Source organism: Triticum aestivum, chromosome 3D (assembly GCF_018294505.1).
Source record: "Triticum aestivum cultivar Chinese Spring chromosome 3D, IWGSC CS RefSeq v2.1, whole genome shotgun sequence".
Classification (NCBI taxonomy): Eukaryota; Viridiplantae; Streptophyta; class Magnoliopsida; order Poales; family Poaceae; genus Triticum; species Triticum aestivum.
In genome coordinates, this window is record NC_057802.1 from 62,671,211 (window position 1) to 62,694,037 (window position 22,827).

Sequence of the window (22,827 nt, forward strand, 5' to 3'; positions counted from 1 at the left end):
CAATTAATGTCTAAACGGGATTACACTATATGTTGCGTGTGTGAAACACATTATACATGTTTGAGAAGTAAAAAAAAACCCGCATGAAACACACATTAATTGGAGACAATTAGCGAGGAATGCATACATTGGATTTCAACATAAAGTGGTTTCAAATATTTGAAAATCCAAATTGATGGATACAACCTCATGAATCTGAGATCATGCCATTTGTAAACCATATTTATGTATAAATGGTGTTGTGCTTTTGAAAGTATATATAAAAAATGATGTATATAGAATGTAATTCCAATTGAAAATGGATCCCGCCTGAAAAAAAATAGAATACAAACGGGATTCCAATTGAGTTGGCACAGTAAACGTGCACTCTGCAAAATTTGAACAAAGCGGGGAAAGTTGCAGTAACCGCCCGAAACCAAAATCTACGAGATGCAAATCACTAATGCCTATCCCTGCCACGCAAAGCCTATCTGCTGGATTTCTATAGGTTTCGATAGGGGTAGGTTTGTAATTTCACCCAAACGTGATGTAACCGCCTCTCACCCGGATTCATACACGGTGGGCGCCAAAACACAGTGTGTCCTCGGCGGAAATTGACTCCCTCCCCGATTCATATTCATACACGGTGGGCGCCAAAAACAAACTCTCGTCGGCAAATATTTGGTGTATGCGAGATTACCATCCTATCCCCAACCGACTAATGTTGCTGTGATGTAGTAGAAATTTGAAACGGGGGCTAAGTTTGTAAATTTCCTCGCATTTGAGACAAGCGCGCCCTGAATACATGGTTCCCCCTTCCTCTCTACCTCCCTTTTCCCCATTCGTACTCCATGGGCGCTAAAACACCCTCTCCACCCCACCCTCCTCCGTCTGTCGCCGTCCGCCACCCCATCCACCGCCGTCCTCCTCCACCATGCCGGAGCTGATACCCCGACGCCGCCGTCCATTACAAGAGATCGACCTCTCTCATCCCCGGCTTCAGACCGGGATCCTTGCATCCCGTCCTCTCACTTCATCCCCGCCGTCGTCCACCTTGCCGGCGCCGCTCCTACGACCGTCTCGTCCACCGCGCCCTGCCGCCACCGTCTACCCTCCTAGATCTGCTTCCACGCCGCCGACAGCCATCGCTACCGCAGCACCGTCAAATTCTCAGCAGATGCATACACCACTACAGGAAACAGCTACTTTGCCGTCTGCCATGGCGGACGGCAAAGGCTCGAAAGGCGGACGGCAAAGACCTTTGCCGTCAGCCGCGGACGGCAAAAGGCTCCGGCAAAGAAGGCTACGGTAAACAGCTTCTTTGCCGTCTGCTTCCTGGCGGCGGACGGCAAAGGCTCTTTGCCGTCCGCGGCAGACGGCAAAGAGGGCGGACGGCAATATTTGCGCTGTCAGTCCGTTAAGTGGCTAACGGCAGACCTTTGCCATCCGCCGCAGACGGCAAAGAGCCTTTGGTCTTTGCCGTCCGCCTTATGATGTCATCTACACGTCACTAGATGCCAGGTTCTTTGCCGTCTGCCACTGATGGCAAAGTGCAGGTTCTTTGCCGTCTGCCACTGACGGCAAAGTCTTTGCCGTCTGCCACTGTAGGCAAACTGACCAAATGGGTCAGCTCCCAGGAAGCACAGTTGGCTGCCACGTGGCTTCTTTGCCGTCCGCGGCAGACGGCAAAGAGCTCTTTGCCGTCGGTGGCAGACGGCAAAGAGCCTGCATATTGTCTGTTTTTTCTGTTTTTTATTAAATCCCACAATTTGCAGCACATATCACATATATAAGTTTCATATCCAGCACATATCCAACACATATCTAGCACATAAGTTTCATATGACATATCACATCAGTTTCATCCATACACATTGTTCATACATAAGGAAGTTCCATCCATACACATTGTTCCATCCATATATATATTACAATGCAAAGTGTCATGAAGATAGCAAGCTAGATACAATGCAAAGTTTCATCAAAGGAAAAGCAAGCACTCCATCATAGCAAGCTAGCTTCCATCAAGTGAATGAAATCTGCAAAATGGTAAATAAGAAAGTTAGAAATAGGTGATTAGAACAAGAAGAAGACTAGAACAAGAAGAAGACTAGAACAAGAAGTATATGTCATTTATGAGCTAACTTAGGTGAAATGGATCATATATGAGCTAACTAAGTTGAAATGGGTTGTTTATGAGCTAACTTAGTTGAAATGGATCATTTATGAGCTAACTTAGTTGAAATGGGTCGTTTATGAGCTAACTAAGGTGAAGGGCATCGTTTTTGAGCTAAGTAAGGTGAAATGGGTCATTTTGGAGCTAACCTAGTTGAAATGGATCGTTTTTGAGCTAACTTAGTTGAAATGGATCGTTTTTGAGGTAACTAAGGTGAAATGGGTCGTTTTTTAGCTCACTTAGGTCAAAAGGATCGTTTTTGAGCTAACTTAGTTGAAATGGATCGTTTATGAGCTAACTTTGTTGAAATGGATCATTTTTTAGCTAATTTAGTTGAAATGGATCGTTTTTTAGCTAACTTAGGTGAAATGGATCATTTAAGAGCTAATTTAGGTGAAATGGATCGTTTTTTTTGCTCACTTAGGTCAAATGGATCGTTTATGAGCTAAATTAGTTGAAATGGATCGTTTATGAGATAACCTAGGTAAGATGGGTCATTTTGGAGTTAACGTAGGTGAAATGGGCCATTTTAAAGCTAACGTAGGTAAAATGGATCATTTAGGAGCTAATCTAGGTGAAATGGGTCATTTTTGAGCTAACTTGGATGAACTGCATCATTTATAAGCTAACCTAGGTAAAATGGGTCATTTTGGAGGAAAATAAGCTAACTCTAGGTCATTATGGTAAGCATATTGGAGGAAATAAAGCTAAGTCTAGGTCTTTATGCATTTGTTAAGCAAAACACTAGAGAAACTTACCGTGATCAGGGAGGTGTAGGACCGGGGTGGCTAGTGCCGCTACCTGGAGAAGGATCGTGCGATGCGTTTCTGGAGTTAAGCTGCAACAAAGATCATTTTCAATGTCTCGTTAGCATTACGACACTCAAATGTTGAGACTACCAACTAATGTCCATTCAAACTAAACTCACCGTGCTCCCAGGAGCAATCACTGGCATCGGCGGAGCGGGCTGACCGGACTTCTCGCACACAGACTGCACATTTGGTTTTCAGAACAGAGTCATACTAGTTAGTAATGAGACTCAAATGTTAAGACTAGCAAGTAATCTGCAGAAGAAACTTACCACAAGGAGCTCGTACATGGCCCTTGCCTGCATGTCATTCCGTGCCCTCTCCTCCTCCATCATCTTTCTCGTCCTCTCCTCCATCTCCCGCTGCCTCTCCGCCGCCTCCGCCAGAAGTTTCTCCGTTCTATCTCTCTCAGTCTGTATAGCAGCCTGCAACACCACTCACATGACCATTTGTAATCATTGATGGAAGCGCACACAATGTAATGGAGACAGATAACTGAGTACGTATCACTAACCTTGATGGCGAGTTGCACTGGCCGTTCACGAGGCCTTATCTCAGGAGCGGAGCTCGACTGGCGCGCCTTGATCTCCGGGAGAGTGCTAGGACAACGGATAAGTCCATCTCCAATGGCTATGGAGCCATGGGACCTCCCGCCACCAGATATCATCACCAGCTCTGGATCAATGGGACCCTGGCTCGGGTTAAAGTCCTCCCCTTTCCTCGCCTTCCCCTCATCTCTATATCTCACGAGCTTGTTGTGGGAGGAGATGTTGGTGAAGTTGTTTGCATCATCGAGGTCAGACTGAGAGAAAGCCTTGACTTTCTTGTAAGAGCCAGTGTGGGCCATGGCATACAGGTCGTACACCTCTGGCACCTTATCCGCCTTATTGTGGCGTGCCTGAAAGAGAGAAGCAATGAAAGTTAGTAATTAAAGGGCTCAAGCTAGCATGATGAATGAATTGCATGAATCATGAAGCAAACCACATACCCAGTTGCGCCCGAACTGATATAAGTTGGAGGTGCCTTGATGGTGTGGCACACCTTCCATTTGGGCACGTTTGTCCTTGGCCTGGTTGTGGAGGGCTAGCCATTCTTGTGAGCACCACTCATCGACCAACACCTCCCAACAATCCATCCGATCCGCACACCATCTCGGAGGCGCCTAAGTTAGCAAATAGAAACTTGAGCGCTACGGCTAAGAATTACTAAATGAAGGAACTTAAGTAGAAGGCCTTAAGAATTACCTTCATGTACTGCTCCTTACTCAGGAACTTATCGCGGCACGCCGGCTTGGTCTTCTTGATACCACGCAAGGCGTAGTAGTCTCGAACAGCCTGCACCCGAGCCTCGTGCCGTAAGTTCTGGAGTAGGCGCTTGCAGACGTTCTCGATAACATTTGCGCAGTCCTCCTCGTATCCCTCCTCACACCTGTAGAATGTCTGCAATCAAATGAGACAATATTGATTAGTACAATTAATAACTAGCTAGTTGAAGATTTTGAAATGTGTAAAGGAGAAATTACCCAGAACGTCCTGATCACCATGTCTGCCCTCGTGTCGCACACGACACCGTCGATAATGACATCCGGCGGGGCCGGGGCAGCCACGTAGTGCTCCCAGCTCAACCCAAGCTCTGGAAGCCGACCCTCACCAGGCAACGTGACAAACCCCGGGAAGTTTTGCCGGCAAAGAACTCCAAGGACGGAGTTGGGCCGGCGGACACTATGATGGTGGTCCCAACCCCTGCAGCATGACAAGGCCAACGCATTAGTTATTTGAAGAAACGTGAATGCAGAAGGTACAAAAATTTTAAATGCACTTACGTACCTCTCCCCATCAGGGAAGATCAACCACCTCTGCTCGCGGGTCGCCGGCACGGACGGGAGCCGTGTAGCACCACGCTGGTAGACGGTGCCACCCTCCTCCTCAAGATCAGTCGGCTCCCCGCCATCATCAGCATGGCCACTCGGCTCCTCGGGCTGATCCGGCCAGGTACCCCATCCGGACGTGTGCTCCTCCGGGGTCTCGTGGGCCGAACTCTCGTGGGCCGAAGGCCAGTCGACCCGAGGCTCGTGGGCCCAAGACCCGTGGACCGGAGGCTCGTGGACCGGAGTCCGTGTAGCCTCCTCCTCGGACGAGTCCACCCTAGCAGTCACGTGCTCGGGTGAAACAGCTGGGGGTGGCGGCGAGGAAGGCGCCCTAGCAGTCACCCGACCTCCTCTCCCGCGACCACGTGCCCCACCTCCTCTCTTCCTACCTCGTCCCCTGCTGGGCACCGCGGTGGACGAAGAAGGGCCCGGCGGTGTGGACATACTGTCCAGCAACGCTCGGCGAAGAGGTACGTCTGGAATCGAAGACCTCAGACCACGCGCCGAGGAAGAAGGAGCCTTGGCGCGCTCCCGACCAGCGCCCACCATCTTTCAACACCTGCCATGACAAACAGTAAACGAAATTAGTACAACATAAAAAAAAGACCGACATGAATAATAATATGTGTATCACTTAAGTGTATCATCATCAAGTACAACATTAAAAAATTTAATACCTGACACTACTAATAATCTCGATCAGTATCATCAATAAATGCATAATCATCATCATCACTATAATCAATGACGGGCTCATAGGGTTCAGTGGCATCAACATGTGCAAGGCCACCTTGACGTAATCGGTCAAGCAATGACAGGTCATCCGCAGCAGTAACCTCTTCTTATTCCGGCTCTTCTTGTTCCTCCTCTGGGGTGATGTCGGATTCACTGTCACTGTCTACTTCAATGTTTTGGGGTGAAGTATAGCGGTTCTTGAAACGCTTTTTGGAAAGACGTGTCTCTTGGAAGAATTCTCCTTCATATGTGTCTGGGTTAATGTGAGGTTCATAATCCTCTTCCTTTGGGGGAGATAGTCTAGCACGTGGCGGCACTTCATAAACGACATCCCAACCTTTCAGATTTGGATTAGTTTGGCAGGCCCACGGTAGATAGAATACTTGGGTTGCCTGTTGAGCCGTAATATAGACATCAGGAACATCTAAATGGGTGCTTTGGTTGATTTCAACTAGCCCTATATGTTCATGAGTTCTTCTAGTCTCCTTCGGCTGAAACCAATAACATTTGAAGACTACGACATTCGGTGGGTTTTCACCATAGAATAGAAGTTCATAAATTGCTTCAACTCTCCCATAATACTCGGTACCTCCTTCGCCGATAGCAGATACACAACAATTTGTAGACTTTCGGTCGGCCATAGATAGCTCTTTGCCATAGGTACGAAAGCAATACCCGTTGATGTCGTATTTGTCAAATGAACGGACCTTATAGTCAAAACCATTAGCGACTTGTCTCAATTCGGCATCCATAGACTCTGAATTAGCCTACAAGTTTAATATGAAAGGATTGTTGCATTACGCACAAATTAGCGAATGAAACCGGGATAGCCGCCTACAAATTAGCCTACAAGTCTAATAGAAATTACCGTTTGTTTGAACCAAGAGATGAAACCGGGATAGCCGCCACCTTGCTTTGCGAGAAGCTCATACTCTTCGACAGAATCCTTTTGGATCACCGCTCCATACAAGAATAAGGCGACGTATCGACTGTATGAAATATCCAGGAATAAGAGCAGTTCAAAGGAAATAGAAGTTGCGAAACTATGTACCGAGAACTTACTCGATGTACGGCCGCACTTCTATCAGGTTGTTGAAGATATACAACGAAATGGTCCGCCATTGTTCGTTATCCAAAGATACTGGATTTGAAACACTGGCTGGTGCGAGATTCCCTTTGAATAGGCTGAGGTTGGATCCACCCTTTTTAGGGTCGTCAGCATTGTACCGAGGCTTCGGATTATGCAAATGACGATTTTTGGCTTCGTAGTGTGCTGTCACGAAGTTTGCCGCCTCCTCAGTGATGAATGCCTCAGCCATCGATGCTTCAATTCTACATTTATTTTTACATTTTTGTCGAAGCGTCTTCTGCATCCTCTCAGTTGGGTAGCACCAACGATTTTGCACGGGCCCCCCCAATCTTGCCTCGGTCGGGAGATGCAAAATCAAATGTTGCATTGGATTAAAGAAGCCCGGTGGAAAGATCTTCTCTAACTTGCAGATCAACTCCGGCGCCAACTCTTCCATTTCTTCTAGCACGCTAGGCGATAGTTCTTTCGCACAAAGAACACGGAAGAAATAGCTGAGTTCTGCCAGTACTAGCCATTCATCCTCAGGGATGAAGCCACGCAACATCACCGGCATTACCCGCTCAATCCATATGTGCCAATCATGACTCTTGAGACCAAATATCTTCAATTTATCAAGACTGGCTCCCCTCTGTAGATTCGCTGCATACCCATCGGGGAACATCAACTGCATTTTCACCCACAAGATAATTTCCCTCATAGCCGGCCTTCCAAGATTGAACCATGCCTTTGGCTTCGTCCAGTTCTGCTTTCCTTTTGGTTCTTTCATGTTTTGTAACGGCCTATCACATAGCGCCTCCAGATCGACTCTAGCCTTAGTATTATCCTTTGACTTCCCATCTATGCCGAACAATGTACCAAAAAGTGCCTCGGCGATATTCTTCTCAGTGTGCATCACGTCGATGTTGTGTGGGCAAAGGAGGTCTTTGAAGTAAGGCAGATCCCATAAGCATGTTTTGTGAGTCCAGGCGTGCTTAGAATTATACCCCTTGAAGTACCCTGGACGCTCGGGATCTGGCTCGAGAGCGTTTAACTGATCCAGGGTCTGTTGGCCTGTCAATGCATGTGGTGCAGAGTTTTTGACAACTCTACCTCTGATGAAGTTCTTCTTGTCTTTCCTGAACTTATGGCGAGGATTCAGGAACTCTCTATGCATGTCGAAGCAAGAAAACTTGCGACCGGCCTGAAGCCAACGAAACTCAAGAGCTCCCTTGCATGTGGGGCACGGGAACCTTCCATGCACACACCAGCCAACGAATAGCGCATACGCCGGCAAGTCATGCGTCGAGTACATGTACCAGACACGCATTATGAAGTTCCGTTTGCTATAGGCATCGTATGTCTTGAACCCATTATCCCAGGCTTCTTGCAATTCGTCCTTAAGCGGTTGCATGTACACATTCATATTTTTCCCCGGATAGTTGGGCCCTGGAATTATCAACGTCAGGAAAATGTTCTTTCTTTTCATAATCTGTCCGGGGGGGAGATTGAGTGGAAAGACAAATACGGGCCAACAACTGTATTGGGCTGCCGTCATACCAAACACACTGAACCCATCCGTGCTGATGCCGACTCGAGGATGCCTCGGATCTGCCGCTTTGTCACCATGTAATTCATCAAACTTTTTCCACGCAACACCATCCGATGTGTGTACAATCATCAGATTCCCATCTGCATCTAGTTCGGTTCTTTTGCCCGTTTTGTGCCATGTCATCTGTCTGGCCGTCTCTTCGACCATGAAAAGACGTTGAAGTCTTGGTACGATTGGCATATACCGAAGAACACTAACGGGGATTTTGGTCTGTGTCTTCTCACCCATACCGTTGTCTACCACAACATACCTGGAAGACTTGCAAATGGGACAACAGTTCAAGTCCGCATAGTCAAGCCTAAACAAGACACATCCTTTCTCACAGGCATGTATCTTATCATAGGGCATCTTCAGTGCACGGAGGATTTTGTCCGACTGGTACAGGTTTGCAGGCATTACATGGCCTTTGGGTAGAAAGCGTCCAAATACTGTCATCATTGCATCATAGCATTCTCTGCCCAAGTTGAACTGAGCCTTCAGAGCCATTACTTGTGAGATGGCATCCAACTGACAAAGCTCAGTGTGCTCATGGAGCGGACGTTTTGCAGACTCCAACATTTCATTGAAGGCCTTTGCAGATTCCTCCATCTCCTCGTCCGAATCCCGAGCATCATCAAAGTCTTGCACCATGTTTTCCATACCGGTACCATGCTCGTCGGTGCGACGACGATCCACCTCGGCTCGGTCACGTTGGGCAGACTCACCATGAAATGTCCACACCGTATAATCGGGCGTAAAACCACTCTTCTGCAGGTGTTTGCCCATTTCAGCCTCTGTCCTCTTTTCCCAGTTGCCGCACCGTAAACAGGGGCACCAGGTTTTCCTCTGGCCATTTGCAAATGCGGCTCGCACAAACCCCTTGGTTTTTGTGAACCATTCAGTGCTCCATTTGTTCTGACCAGTGTGACCGGTGTACATCCACGCACGATCACTCATCTTGACTTTCAGAGCTACTAGACACACAACAAATATATATATATATATAATTCACCATGTATGTATTCATCAGTTGATCTACTTTGTCAATTTTATTACGTCCATGCAACCTACACTCTAATAGGTAATGATAGGTCCTAATCCCACCCGAGTATGTTTAGATTGGGTTCATTTTCCCATGCTATGCCCCGGATCCTACGCAAAATTTCGGCAGCACCTCCCCGCTGTTCTCCTGATACACGTCTCTGCAATAAACAGAGAGGATGTGTACCCGGAGAACAACAGGGGAGGCACTGACGAAATTTATGCGTCGGATCCGGAGCAAAGCATATGGGAAAACGAACCCAATCTAAACATACTCGGGCTGTCCATGGATAGCGTTGGACAATTCGAAAGAATCAAGGTTATAAATATGCAAATGCATGCATATTTATAACTATGACGCTTTCGAACGGGAGACAGATATTGGTTACGCATACTGATAATTCAAGACACATATATATCTAGCTATCAAGTTTCATCGGAATAGATCAAATAATTAATGGGGGAGGAGGACATGTCATTTGTGCTCACCCACGAACGAAGGGGCAGAGCTCGTCAAACGCACGGCCAGGTCGTCGAACACCAAACCTCGCAGCGATGAAACAACTGCACATTTAAAACTACCCGATCAACACAATTATATATGATGTTTTTCATAACAAAATTGAAAGATATATGACCTAACTAATAATTCACAAATATATGACCCCGTCGGCTTCTGGAAGGCCAAAGAACACCTTTTCGGGACGTGTCGGGGGTCGGGGTGTCGTGTCGGTCTCGGGGTGCCGTGTCGGGGTCGGGGTTGGGGTCTCGGGTCGGGGTGTCGGGTTGGGGTGTCGGGTCGGGGTGCCGGGTCGGGGTCGGTGTGCCGTGTCGGTGTCGGGGTCGGGGTGTCGGGTCAGGCTCGGGGTCGGGGTGTCGGGGTCGGGGTCAGGGTATCGTTCTCGGGGTCTCGGGGTCGGGGTGCCGGGTCGGGGTCGGGGTGCCGTGTCGGTGTCGGGGTCGGGGTGTCGGGTCAGGCTCGGGGTCGGGGTGTCTTGTCGGGGTGCTGGGTCGGGGTCGGGGTGCCGTGTCGGTGTCGGGGTCGGGGTGTCGGGTCAGGCTCGGGGTCGGGGTCTCGGGGTCGGGGTATCGGGTCGGGGTGCCGGGTCGGGGTGTCGGGTCGGGGTGTCGGGTCGGGGTGCCGTCTCGGGGTCGGGGTGCCGGGTCGGGGTCGGGGTGTCGGGGTGTCGGGTCAGGCTCGGGGTCGGGGTGTCGGGGTCGGGGTCGGGATGTCGGGGTCGGGGTCGGGGTGCCGTGTCGGTGTCGGGGTCGGGGTGTCGGGTCAGGCTCGGGGTCGGGGTGTCGGGGTCGGGGTCTAGGGGTCGGGGTGTCGTGTCGGGGTGCTGCGTCGGGGTCGGGGTGCCGTGTCGGGTCGGGGTTTTTTCCTCTTTTTTCCTTTTCTTCTTCTTCCTATTCTTCCTCTTCTTGTTTTTTCTTCTCCTCCTCCTCTTCTTCTTCTTCCTTTCCTTTTTCCTCTTCTTCTTCTCCTCCTCTCCTCTTTTTTCTTCTTCTTCTTCTTCTTCCTCTTCTTCTTTTTTCTTCTCCTCCTCCTCTTCTTCTTCTTCCTCTTCTTCTTTTTTCTTCTCCTCCTCCTCTTCTTCTTCTTCCTTTCCTTTTTCCTCTTCTTCTTCTCCTCCTCTCCTCTTTTTTCTTCTTCTTCTTCCTCTTCTTCTTTTTTCTTCTCCTCCTCCTCTTCTTCTTCTTCCTTTCCTTTTTCCTCTTCTTCTTCTCCTCCTCTCCTCTTTTTCTCTTCTTCTTCTTCTTCCTCTTCTTCTTTTTTCTTCTACAACCTAAACCTAAAACTAAACCTAAACCTAAAACTAAACCTAAAACTACAACTAAAACTAAATCTAAACTAAAACTAAAACTAAAAAGGAAAAAAAAAAGAAAAAAAAAGAAAAAAAACTGAAAAATGGGGGCTCACCTGGGGGGTGGAGGAGGCCGGTGGAGGAGGGGGCGGGGCGGTGGAGGAGGCGGCCTGGGGGCGGCGGCGAGCCGGGGCGGCGGGGGCGACGGGGCGGCGGGGGCGGGGGGCGCGGGGGCGCGGGGCGGCGGGGGGCCGGGGCGGTGAGGGTGACGGGGCCCCGGGGCGGCGGCGAGCCGGGGCGGCGGGGGCGACGGGGCGGCGGGGGCGACGGGGCGGCGGGGGGCGCGGGGGCGGGGGGCGCGGGGGGCGCGGGGCGGCGGGGGCCGGGGGCGGCGGGGGGCCGGGGCGGTGAGGGCGACGGGGCCCCGGGGCGGCGGCGAGCCGGGGCGGACGGCAAAGAGCTGGCAGACGGCAAAGAGCTGGCCGACGGCAAAGAGCTGGCAGACGGCAAAGAGCTGGCAGACGGCAAAGAGCTGGCGGACGGCAAAGAGCTTCTTTGCCGTCAGCTAGCAGACGGCAAAGAGCTGGCGGATGGCAAATTAGCTGATTCCAGTAGTGCACGGCGCCGCACCAGAGGCGGTACTCTTTCGTATCTGCTCAACTTATTTATCGCAGCAAGAAAATAGATCCCCACTGCTTTACTCTGATTTCTTGTCTTGGTTGCGAAGTTGCCTTTGTCCGGTTTGCACCTTCAGATCCGCCATGGCACGCTCAACACTATACTCCCAATGCTTATGGTTTTCCCCTTTTATATTCCACACTAGTTAAATCACAGTAGACTAAATTTCAAAATTGGGCCAGTCGATTTTTCAGAGCACGCCGGAGTTCGCCGGTGCGATCGAAGGGGCTCGGGTGGTTGTGGGGCCTCACAGAACAAAGAAAACTCGACGCGGGTGGGGGATGGGCCTGCGGTGGGGGTGGGGCTGGCGGAGGAAATCAGGCGGTGGGGACCGGTGGTCCGGCTGGCGGCCCGTGCGGTGTTCTGTATGGGAAGAATCAGAGACGAGGAAGAAGAAGGGTTAGGAGACGTAGGATCTTCATCCAACCACCTGAAATGGTCGAGAGACAGCTGGGAGTTGCATTCTTAATGTGCTCTGGTTCATCATGTGTGGGCACTGCGCAACCAACATTCTATTATCCAAAATCTGCTTGCTCTTCTTTACCATGTTCCTCTTCCGTTCTTCTTTAATATGTACTCTCTCCGTTCCTAAATACAAGTCTTTGTATAGATTCCACCATGGACCACATATGGAGCAAAATGAGTGAATGTACACTCTAAAATGTATCTGGATACATCTGTATGTGATCCATAGTGGAAATCTCTACCAAGACTTATATTTGGAACGGAGGGAGTATGATAGTAGTACAGTATGTTCCTTGTACTGAAGATGAGCAGGGACATTTTCAGTGTAGAGGTCTATACGGTCGGTTGTGATGGACACTTTGAGCCTCTTTGATTCGTAGGATCTTATAAACATAGGAATATGATATGTAGTGGCCTGCCCACTTGAATCCTATAAGAATAGCAAGGAAATGCGGGGAGTTGTGTCGCCTTTGAGAGTTACACTGATATTAACAGTACCACACCTTCACTTTGATGGCAAGTCTATAAACGAATTTCCGGTGAAGTCTCTTGTGCTAAATTTAGAAGACATTGAATGGAAAAACCTTGTTATGCACTGGGCTCATTCCCAGGATGAGGTACTGTCTATGAAATCACATGACTATTTGAACTTCTACTTTTCCGCATGTGCCTTACAGATTTTTTTTGCAGGAAATCTGCTCGAAGAAGAATTCCGGTTTGACAAGAATGACAGGATATCGCAAATATGCTGCCCGCTGCTTTGCTCTTGTTAGTACCTGTTGTCCTGTATCACTGTACTTGCATACATACCTGGTTCATTCTGTGACAGCAGTATGCATGATAGCTTGCTTATCAATTGTTCGCTCCAAATTAACTGATTTGTATGAATGGTTACATTAGTGTAGAATATATCCAATGCCAATGTTTTTTAGCTCTACATTGTTCTTGTAAGTTCATGTACCATCACTCTGCAGCTTATTTTCCTTTGCCCTCCATTTTCTACACATTAGATCTATATTTACTCTTACCATAAGGTTGGTACTGAAGAAGTTTAGCTGTGCATTGCTCTTGGCTGTACCTTTTGCCTGTATCGTTGCACTTACATTTATAGCTACTTGGTTAGGTAGCATCACTCTTCATCTTATCTTAAATATTCTCCATTTTTTCGTATATTATCACATCTATATTTACTCTTAACAAAATGTAGAATAAAGACAATGCTTTTGAAGAAGATTCTGTGGTAAACTTCTTGAATTGCACCCCCATCAGCATGGACAAGGCCTTTATAGAGCCTGTCTTCACCAATAATGTAAGTTTGTCCATCTCAAGCCTTCAAACTTTGTTGTATATATTTGGTTAGGCATGACTGCAACAGCTGTTTATTCTTGGTGTTTGCATCAAATTGCTTGTTTAATGTTTATTATGTAGTTCATAAACAAAAAATTGTCCTTTCTCAATTTAAGTTTTCAGTTGTACAACCAAGTTCCTTCTTCATACCATGTAAATTAAACTATACTGAGCAAGTGATCTTCTTTTGCACTGCATGTATGCTTCTGTTCTTCATCCGTAATCAAGTGGTGTGGTGAACCTACCCACTACAGCACAATGTCATATTCTGCAATGTCTTAACTATGAACAATGTCATATCATTCTACTATTATTTAAACCGTCTCTCTATTTGCCAATATGAAATGGTATAAATTGACAGCACACTAACCATTGATACTTATGAGTTCTTGATCTGTAATGCAGTGGTGTCGTGAAGCTGCCAACTCTTTCACAATGTCATTTCCTGCCATGTCTTGACCTGAACAATACCATATTGTGTTAATGCAATTTTAAACTGTGTCACTTTATTCGTCAGTAAGAAATGTGATGAATTGTCAGCACTTATACTTTTATGTGCAAAACCTGTCATCTGTCTGCTTGTTTATCTTTCAGAGTGAGGAAGATATAAGTGTTGAACAAGCACAGTCTCATCATCTTGCTCAGCTGCTTGCGCTGCAGCTCCCCAGCAGGGCTAACCTTTCTTGAACTCTATTGAAGTGCTGTCGGTTTTGTATATTATTTTGTCGGCGTGTTTATTTGCACTGGTGGCGATCTTTGATGCCCAGTGTATGTAATCTGCTGTCTGCTTGTGCTTTATTATCATAGTGGCGAACTTTGATGCCCAGTGGATGTAATATGCCGTAATTTCTTCATTGTATAGTCTAGGTTTTTTCTTATTCACGATGCTGCAGTTATTTTACTGTATATATATCCTGTCTTCGCAGTAAACCGGCCAAACCGTAAAATTACGGTACATAATCGGGCCGTCATGCAATCACGATGTAGGTTGGGCCTGAAACGTGCCGAACAGCTCACGGGCCGGCAGCAGCCCGAAATGAACCCTGGCCTATGATTGTGCGAATCAAATCACGGGCTTTTAACAGGCCAAAATTGTCTCGGTCCTTGTTTGGCCCAATCAGATATCGGCTGCGAGCAGGCCGGATGCAAACCGGGCCGTAGTTAGGCCCAACTATATGACGGGCTTTTAACAGGCCAAATTAATATAGGGCTGAAATGTTAAATGGGCCCTTAACAGACCAAAACTTATATCAGGCCGAATTACTAAGTGGGCCTTTAGCAAGTGGGCCCAAAAGCATAGTGTCCAGTTGACGGGCCGAATCTGATATGGGCCATAATTGAGCCCAAAGCCTCTTAAAGGGCCGGATCTGATCTGGGTCGTAATTTGGCCCAGAATGTGGTAAGCTTTTAATGGGCCGGATCTCATATGGGCCACTATTAGGCCCGGAGCGTGGCAGGCCATTAATGGACCGGATCAAATATGGGCCGGCATTTGGCCCAAAACATGGCAGCCAGTTAATGGGCCGGCCTACTAGGGTCCTCAAAATCTTGTGGGCCTACAGCTGGGCCGGCCCATTAATGTCAGCGAAATCTCGTGGGCCTTTAGCTGGGCCGGCCCATTATGATCCGCAAGAATCTTGTGGGCCTTTACCTGGGCCGGCCCATTATGGCGCACAAAAATCTCGTGGGCCTTTACCTGGGCCGGCCCATTATGGCTCGCAAAATCTTGTGGGCCTTTAGCTGGGCCAGCCCATTATGGTCCGCAAAATCTCGTGGGCCTTTAGCTGGGCCGGCCCATTATGGTCCGCAAAATCTTATGGGCCTTCAGTTAGGCTAGCCCATTTAAACTTGATGGGCCGGTCCACGTGTCAACATATCATAGGCACGTCTCGCCCATTGGATGAGTGACACCTGTGCCAACGCGGACCTGATACGTGTCTCCTCCAGCCAATGATGATTTTACACGTGGAAAATCCCCATTGGTCTGGGCTATTAACGGGTTATCGGATCCAAAAACCGACCCGATACCTTAACGGCGTTCCGTTACGGTGGATGCCACGTGTCGGTCACCCTTGACGAAAGCACTTCTGTGACGTGCGATTTATCGTCATGGAAGTGGACACTTCCGTGATGATAATTTTGGTAATGTCATGGAACACTTCTACGACAGCACAGGTATGACTATCTTGATTCTGTCATAAATTTGTCATGGATGTACAGCATGACAAAAAACGCGACCTACTGTGACAAACACGTATCATCACGGAAGTGTATTTTTTTACTAGTGCAAAGTAAACTCAAGTAATATGAATAAACCCCGTCCTTTTATCCTTATTGACAATGATACAAGTACATGTCATGTCCCTTTCTATTACTGGGATTGAGCAACGCAAGATCGAACCCATCACAAAGCACCTCTCCATTGCAAGATAAGTCAATCTAGTTGGCCAAACCAAACAGATAGATCGGAGAGAAATACAAAGCTATAACAATCATGCATAACAGATTTCAGAGAAGACTTAAATAATATTCATAGATAATTTGATCATAAACTCACAGTTCATTGGATCCCAACAAACACACCATAAAAAAGTATTACATCAAATAGATCACCAAGAACATCGAGGAGAACATTGTATTGAAGATCAAAGAGAGAGAGAGAAGAAGCCATCTAGCTACTAGCTATGCACCCGTAGGTTTGTGGTAAATTACTCACACATTATCAGAGGGGCAGCAAGGTTGATGTAGAGGCCCTCCGTGATTGATTCCCCCTCCGGCAGAGTACTAGAAAAGATCTCTAGATGGGTTCTTCGAAGAACAAAAACTTGCGGCGACGGAAAAGTATTCGGGGTGGCTCTCTGATGTATTGGGAATATTTCAGAATTTGTAGATCTGGAATTAGGCCAGGAGGTGCCATGAGAGGCCCACAAGCCTGGGGGGAGCCCCCTTGGCGCGCCTGTCAGGCTTGTCGCTGCCTCGTGGCACTTCAGGTCTTCTCCCGAAGCTTCTAGGGTCCCTTCTAGTCCAAAAAATCATCAAAAAGTTTCATAGCATTTGACTCCGTTTGATACTGATTTTTTGAAAAGCCAAAACAAGCAAAAAAAATTGGCACTGGGCACTAGGATAACAGGTTAGTCCCAAAAATGAGATATAATTGCATATAATGCATAATAAACATCCAAGATCGATACTATAATAGCATGGAACAATCAAAAATTATAGATACGTTGGAGACATTCTGTGTGCATAGAGTTGTATCGGTGGTCGATAGAACTTGAAGAGAAGGTAAATTCGACCTTTAGCTCCTCGTTGGGTTCAAACTCTTATTTGTCGAAAAAGCTACAATTTATCCCCTGCACTTTTGGGTTATTAGTTCCCATTTATTGTGTACTTTTCTTGGAATGGAAACATCTAAATCGAGTTTTTCTTCATGAATTTTTATAATAGCTTCTATGATATGTTTAGTTAAAGCTTTATTTTGTTCAAAGTAACATTGGGTGAATCAATCATGGATTGAAGCAAGGAAATACATACAATTGAAGAACAATTATCTAAATTAAAGTCCTTGTAATCCAAAGTAGTGGGCACATCACTATCTAAAGTTTTAACCTCTTCAAACCTACTTTTATTGTTTATAGCAATATGATCATCACCCACCAAATTATTGGGATGCTTTTAACTAGATTTAACCCGCCTTCAGTCCCATTATTATTAATTTTAATAGTACTAGATAAAGACACAATGGTAGAAATTCCAATAGTTTTAATTTCTTGATCATTACTAGATAGAAAACACAATTCAACTTCTTTCTCTAATCATTTTCTCCTAGCTCTAAGCATATCAATCATTTTTCTATTATAATCTATGAAGTCTTGGATAAATTTTAGGGATTCCGACATTTCATCCTTATTAGGTGGCAAAATTCTAATTTTAAGAATATCCGCATCATGCATAAGTCTATCCATGTGTCTAACCATATCATCAAATTTACTAAGTTTTTCTTCAACGATAGTATTGAAAGTCTTTTGAGAACTAATAAACTCTTTAATATTATTCTCAAGTTTCTAAGGTATCCTATTATTATATGAACTACCATAGGAATTACCATAATTGTTAGAGGGATTACCGGGATACGTTCTAGGATTATTATGGAAAACCCCCTATAAGCATTGTTAGCAAAGTTGTTACTCGATATAAAGTTCACATCAATACCATCATTATTTTGTTCAATCAAAGTAGATAGAGGAACACCATTAGGGTTAATTTGAGAATTTTTAGTATCAAGAATAGACATGATAGCATCAATTTTATCACTCAAGGAGGGCACTTCCTCAACATAATTTACCTTCTTACTAGTAGGAGCGCGCTCGGTATGCCATTGGGAATAGTTTGCCAACATGTTGTCGAGAAGCTTAGTGGATTATCCAAGTGTTATCCCCATAAATGTTCCACCTACAGTTCAATCTAGAAGGTTTCTTGAAACAAACTGAGGTCCCACATAAAAGTTTTGCACTATCATCCATAAAGTCATTCTATGTGTGGGACAACTTTTAATCATTAACTTCATTCTCTCCCATGTTTGTGCAAAATGCTCTTGCTCATGTTGTTTAAATTTCATAAATTGGTTTCTCAAAGATATTATCTTAGCGGGAGGAAAATATTTAGCAATAAAAGCATCTTTACACTTAGCCCATGAATCAATACTATTATGCGGTAAAGATGGAAACTAAGCTTTAGCTCTGTCTCTTAAGGAGACATGAAATAATTTCAATTTAACAATATTATTATCCACATCTTTCATTTTTTGCATATCACATAATTCAATGAAAGTATTAAGATGGGATGTAGCATCTTCATTAGGATATCCAGAAAATAGTTCTTTCATAACAAGATTTAGAAATGTAGCTTTCCTATCATATGACTCCGCACTAATGATGGGAGGAAAAATAGGAGTAGTAAAAAATCATTGTTATTAGTACTTGCGAAATCGCAAAGTTTAGTATTTCTAGGAGTGGCCATAATAGCGATTCAAGAAACGATATAAACAAGGTATTTGTGTACTTTTAACTTTTTTAGAGGAGGAGGAGGAGGAAAAATAGAAGGCAAATAAAAATAAGAAAATAAAAATAAGAAAATTGATAAACGTGCCTGGTTTGTTTGGTGAAGCGTAATTGATGACAATCCCTATGGACTGATGGTTGCCTTGAGCTATATTTGAAGGGTTTGTCCATAGACATTTCTTGAAGTCTATTTGTTGGTTTCAAGGAGATTATGTGATGACCAAAGTGCTACTCAAGGAATTATCCAAAGATTGGTCATAGAGAAGACATGATACAAGGTTGACAACGACTAAGTCAAAGACTGAATCAAGTTGATGAACACACAAAGCGTAAAAGATGTACCGAGAGGAATTAAGTGATCCCATGGTATGGTAGCATTGTCCATCATGCTTTGTATACTAAACCATGGTCTACGTGAGAGTTCTATGTGGGGTTAGGTATGTTTCCATGGGCTTGCGTCAAGATGAAGATCTCATAGAACCCATGGAGGATGACATCAAGTGGAGCAGCACGAGGAGACCACGCTGGAACCTCACCGTCCATTGTGGTGACAATGGACTTGTGAAGATGTGCCGAAGAGTGGCTCACCCATAGTGGAGTATGAGGGAGCAATCAACTAGTCTTCATCGAGCGTGTGCAATCAAGAAAGGTGGTCCAACTTGAGGAAGTCAAGATCGTCAACATCTAGCTCAAGTGGACTATGTGCAAGGAAAAGGTTTGCCCTTGATAGGTTCCCTATTTTACCGGTCCCATGGTGGTAGTTGGGAGACCGGATTATACGATCGATTAACGTACTATCAAGGAGGGCTCTCAAGTGAGTAGCTTGATCGTATCGTTCGTAGAGAGCTCAAACCATTGCATCCTTGCATCACCTTTCTTGGTTCTTGTTTGGTTTTTCTCTGTGTGAGTTTTTGGAGCTTGTGGTCTTCTTCCTAACAAGCTCAAGTTTATCGAAAACTGATTTCGTATGGATCTTCTATGATGTTTTTGATGATGGATTTTATGTTGTTTCTTCGTCGATGAAGGTTTCACACCTCTATATCATAGGCATACTTCCCCTGCCACTTCTTACTATAACCAAGTGCTGTTGGATAGTACTTGCCGTCATCTATCCAACAAGCTTGAATTTTCTGTATTCAGAGCTCATTTGGAGTAGTTATAGCAGTTTTAGTATTGGAGCATCCTTCTGTTTTGCTTGGGTAGTTTTTCTGTTTTAAGCCGTAGTAGAGCGGTAGTACTACTCTAAGCGGTAGTATTGCTTGCCTGAGCGGTAGTACCGCTTGCGCGGTACTTCTACTTCCTTTTATCACAACCACTTCCTCTTATTTGTCTGCTTTTGTTGCCCAATCTGCTCGAGCGGGAGTACCTCTTATAAGAGGTAGTACCTCCCCGAGCGGCACTACCTCTATAGCAGAACTTTTTCTATCTCGTTGGGATGTTTTGACTATGGTAAGTGGTAGTACCGCGCCCCGAGCAGTAGTACCACTTGAGCACGACGTGTGGGCATAACAGTTGCATTGGGGGGGGGGCTATTTAAAGGGGTCTTCTTCCCCAATGGTTCTTATCCTGTAAGCTCATGTTTTCCCTCCATTGTTGACCTTATTTGAGCTTGCTATCTCTCAATCCCTCCAATGATTCTTGCTAGTTCTTGAGGGAAAAGAGAGAGGAGATCTAGATCTACATTTCCACCAATCACTTTCTCCTTTGTGTGAGAGGAACCCCTTGGATCTATATCTTGGAGTTCTTTGTGTTCTCTTCTTCGTTCTTCCTCTCATATTCCTCCAGTGCTCTTTTTGTTGTGTTGGGATTTGGGAGAGAAGGACTTGGGTACTCCGTGTACCCTTGCCATTGCATTTGGTGCATTGGTTTGAGTTCTCCACGGTGATACGTGCAAGTGAAGTTTGAGTAGCTTATTACTCTTGGGTGCTTGGTACCCTAGATCTTCTTCCTCTTGGGTGCTTGGGCGCCCTAGATGGTTGGTGGTGTCACAGAGCTCAATCATTGTGGTGTAAAGCTCCGGGCAAGCCGGGGTCTCCAATTAAGTTGTGAAGATTGCCCCGAGCAATTTGTATGGGTATTAGTGTGACCGCCCCAAGGGTTGCCAATTGTACGAGTTCGGTCACCACCCTCAAGCACTACTGCAGGATGCTGCTAACGCGACACCACAATCAGAGACCCTTCGACGAAAATGTGTGCAATGCAATAATCGCTAATAGTGTTGTAAGAAAATCGTCAAAAATGATACGAACCATTTGCCATGGCGGAGACATCAAACTTGATTCCGATTATAGTTGCGTGTCTGATGTGTGGCATACATTTGATTCATACGAATTGTTTGGGATGAGCCAGAACAAGAGAAACGGTCAGCCATATCAAGGTGTGTGCGATAGGAAGCATACATTTTAGTCGGATGAACTATTTTGTGATGATCGAGAAGAACACAAACAATTCGGCGTAACAAGATGTGTGTTATAACCGGCAAATAGGTCAGTAATCAGATTGTGTGTGATAATTATAGACAAGACATATGATTTTTTGTTGTGAATTGTGTGCTTGAGAGGGCACACAATTTAAGAAACCAACTTGTGGGCGATAATGTAGAAGATCTCTGTCGAATACGTATTGCTAACCGTCTACGATGAGATTGATAGGGGAAGCAGAGATAATAAATTAATCTGAGCAAATGGCAACAGAGATATATATACTCTACTTAATTTAGTCCTTCTTCTTGTTTTTGTTGTTGGATGGCCCCACGACATCGTCTTGGCGAGGACGCTTCTTGCCGCTGACCATTGGCTTTTCATCGCCACGTTGTCGCCATCGTCGTTGATGTCATCGTCGTCCTCCTCCTCGTTCGACCATTCCTCATCATCATCATCATCATCACCGTCCTCTTCTTCATCCTCCAAAGACTCCTTGTCCGTCTAGTTGTTGTCTGACGACTCGGGCAGCGGTGTCCCTTTCATGACTCGGGTAAAATTGAGGTATGGGCTCAATGTCGGACTCATGGAAGACGGACGAGATGATTCTGATGTTGACCTAATCGGGCGCTAGACAGCTGGCGGAACTATTGTCCTCACTATCACTCGACATGGTTGTGGTACGTATACAAACCGCGAGAAAGCAAGATTGTAGAGTGTGTGCAAGTGTGTAGAGCGGCCGGCAGGGGCAATGAATATGGTGGACACTGGAGTGGGGTATGCAAAGAAGAGAATGGCAATTGAAGTGGGGGATTGACGGATTATATTGGTGCCTTGGCAGGTAGTTAGAATACTGATATAATCACCCGCAATTATCAGTACCTAGTCTCTCCAAATTCCCATAGTTGCACAATTCTGAATGTGATAATTACGCACACGGGTTGGAGCGTCCAAATGTGAAACAAGCATTTTTCATACTCCCTCAGTACCGGCCACCAAGATGGGGTGGGGGGATGAGAGAACTTGATGTTTATTTGCTAATCAATACCATTGTGTGCAGAGAATTAACCATTTCATGTTATGCCAAGTGGTCTCAAGTCATTGAATGCATACACGCCCCACGACTCCTATTGGCTGATTTCTTTTTTTAGGGCCAAAAACACGGAACGAGTTTTGGGATTATTTGGTTTTCGTAATGTGACTTATGCACCGATACGAAGGGAGTAGGACAATTGGCAAGCAATAGATGAAGCTCTGCTCATTGATGTAGCTAGTAATAATCAAACAAAACCACTAATCATCATTGCAAACAGTGCATAGATGACGGCTAATTCGACAACCACAACTACACATGCTAGCTCCTTCTCTGTTGCATGTGATTGATTCTTTCTTGCTTCATCGTAGTGATTGTACACTCTAGATCAATAAGTTTCTCCTTCAGCTTTACGTTATCTTCTGCGAGCTTGGTGATAACACTCCGAGGCCTACCATGCCATTCTTCATCCAACCAGTTAACAAAGGCACAAGCCTCTTATCCCTACCAATGTTAAATAGTATTCAGGATGAGCGGTTGAATTAACTCAACTAAAATGATAAACTTAGCACTAACCTGTAAGGATAAACTGAGAAATCGTCCCAATGTCGAATCCTCCGTGCATACGCGTTGAGCGGGAATGTGTCCGTGCACACAACTCAGCTTTTGGTACTTCTTGGTGGCGCAAAACTCGGAGTCAAACTCATGTTGCGGGAGTCTGGAGTCATACTCCAGATCCGGCGGTTGATCAC